Source organism: Grammomys surdaster, unplaced genomic scaffold, assembly GCF_004785775.1.
Source record: "Grammomys surdaster isolate TR1022 unplaced genomic scaffold, NIH_TR_1.0 197, whole genome shotgun sequence".
Classification (NCBI taxonomy): Eukaryota; Metazoa; Chordata; class Mammalia; order Rodentia; family Muridae; genus Grammomys; species Grammomys surdaster.
The window spans coordinates 488,668-491,629 of NW_021604642.1; the positions used below are offsets into that span (position 1 = coordinate 488,668).

The 2,962-nt window shown below is 35.1% G+C and overlaps 1 protein-coding gene across 2 annotated transcripts in view; it reads left to right on the plus strand.

The window, feature by feature from the left end:
- The window catches only part of Tex11 (testis expressed 11), a 207,409-nt gene that overhangs the window by 5,020 nt on the left and 199,427 nt on the right, over nt 1–2,962 (plus strand). The window lies entirely within an intron of this gene.

Here is a 2,962-nt window from a genome sequence, read left to right on the forward strand (position 1 = left end):
AGGGAGGAAGGGAGGAAGGGAGGAAGGGAGGAAGGGAGGAAGGGAGGAAGGAAGGAAGGCTTAGCTATAAGGGATAACAAAAGATAACAGGTTATAATAAGAACAAGAGACTACCATTAAGCTGAGGTTGTCATTTGTTTGACTAGCAATCACAAGACCCTGGATTTGAGCACCATCTCCCAAAAGTATTTTCTGTGGGAGCTTTGTAAATTTGATGTTGGGTCTGTTTGCTTGGAAAACTTTTTGTTGTTGTTGCTGAGGTGTGTTTTTTTTATATGCAGCAGAAGGGGATGGATCCTGTTTACTATCCAGTCTGTTAGCCTGTGTCTTTTAATTGGGGAATTGAGTCCATTGATGTTAAGAGATATTAATGACCAATGATTGTTGATTCCTGTTATTTTGTTGTTCCTGGTGGTGGTAGTGTGTGTTTCCCTTCTTTATATGTATTTTTTCCCTATAGTTTTCTTAGTTTGTCACTTATCCCACAGTTATTTTTTGTTTATGCCATCTAAGAAGTTACTTCATATTTTTTGAAATCACTTTGTTCTTGCTAGGTTAAGTGCTCTACAGCTGAGGTGCTTTATTACTATTTTATACTGTTTCCACTCTTTTCAGTGCTGGAAGTTGAACCCGTTTTACAAAATAATGTTTCCTGTATAGAGTAGATTAAAACATTAAATGAGAATGCATCTGATAAAACCTTGAGTCTGAAGCACTATGTGCATGCTAATCCCACCTCCTCATACTCCCGCTGCCATCTTTTTTTTTAGGGTTGCCAAAAACTCTGCTTTATTTATTTTTTTTCGTGTAACAGATTTTTTTTTCTTTTTTTTTAATTTCTTTTTTTTTTTTTGAACATGAAATGCTTTTTTATAGCATGTTTTACAAGGGGAGGGGGTAAGAGGGGCCAGGTGGTGGAAAAGTACAAAATCTTCTTGGCCTGTGATAGGCTAGCTTCTTAAGTACTTAGATTTCAGGTGTGAGCCATGACATCTTGCTTTTTGTTCTTTTCTCCCTAAAGTAGTTGAATGTAATCATTGTGACATGAAATAGAATCTTGAACTGACCCTGGTAGACCTTCGAGCAGCTTTGGCTTTTGACTGACAGTTGAGCCAATGGAGGTCACTGAGGTTGCCTCAGGTGGGGCACATGGACAGGCTTTTTTGTAGATTTTTCCATGTCGTAATAGAAATTTCCTTCTTCAAAGACAGGGAATGTTTATTTTCTATTATATTGTATGTAGAATCTTGTTTATCTAATTAGCTTAATTGATGCTAGTTAACAGGGTCACCATAATAGAATGATGCCAGAGTTTAAGCTAGCAGGAATCTTTTTAAATTAGATAGACTGAAATCATGCCATAAATTATACTTTATTCTGATAGCTTTGTTTAACCATTTTGTTTTTGTTTCCAGTGTACGATTTTACTTGGTACGACCTTAATGTGACATGCTGTCTTCACATCTTAGGAAGACTGCATTTAGAAGGTCTTCTGTGAGCTTCTTTTAATAGTACATTTCTCCTTTCTCATGTAACCCTTATTCAGCTATGTGATGCCTACTCTCTACCCAGCTTTTCTGACTACGTTTTATACTAAAGGACTGCAGTATGCCATCACCTCTGCTGCTGTCAATGAACTTGTTCCACTGCTTGACACTGAAAATGTATTGTGAAGGGATCAGAATTATTTTGAAATTGCTATTTTCATATGAAAAGTTATTTCATACGAGTCTTTACATTAAATAAGTTATGGGAAGAAAAAAAGATACAGGTTTAGTTTTTCAAATATATCTTATCAACTGTAGTGTTAAAGGAAGTTGGGTATACTTTTTATATTTCTGTTTATCCTGTGGTGTCCTAGTTATGGTTAATATTACTGTAATGAAACATCATGATCAAAATCAAGTTGCAGAGGAAGGGGTTTATTAGGCTTACACTTCCTTATCTCTGATCATCAAATGCAGTCAGGAACATAAACAGTGCAGGTACCCAGAAGCAGGAGCTGATGCAGAAGCCATGGATGGGTGCCGCTTACTGGCTTACTCACTGTGGCTTGCTTGGCCTGCTTTCTTATAGAACCCAGGACCACCAGCCCAGGGATGGCACCACCCACAATGGGCTGGACCCTCCTCCATCAATCACTAATTAAGAAAATACCCTACAGTCAGATCTTGTAGAGGCATTTTTTTCAACTGAGGTTCCCACTTTTCAGGTAATAGTGTATTTCAAGTTGACATAAAACTAGCCATCAGAAGCAGATACTATAGTTTCCATGTGCTATAAAAATATTTGAACATAATTTGCTTTCTGAAGTCTTTTTTTGCATCTATCTTCTAACATTTAGGTGAAAAATGATAATTATAGTAGATTAAAGATCTGTTTGTTGAAGTTGGAAGTATACTTTAGTGTTATAGCACTTGTGTAACATGTATGAGGCTCTGAATACCAACTGCACACACACCCCTACAGACATACACCTTTTTAGCACTGTTAGGAGATGCTTTTATAGTATTTTTATGAGTAAACATAACATTTTGTATGATATTCAGAAGGAAAATAAAAGATGTACCTTATAGAAACTATGTTACACTAGGTTTGGAAAATTTTCTCAATTTTGATAACATGAAAGGTATCAATTTGAATCTACATCATGTTTGTTTATTTGTTTGTTTTTTTGCTTTACTGAATTCCATGGCCTGGTAAGATTTGGCTATATGGAGGATCTGGTGTTCAGATTGTTTAGAAAATAGTGACATCATTTATACAGATTCAATAACTGGACAATGTTATCTCTAATTGGACATGTCATTTCTTTTCCTTACAAAACAATACTTCAGATCTAGAATAAATTAATGTTTGACTAATGCTTGCAAGTAATAATAAATATTTCAGTTTTACAGGATATATATCCACTGTCTTCATTTATATATATATATATATATATATATATATATATATATAT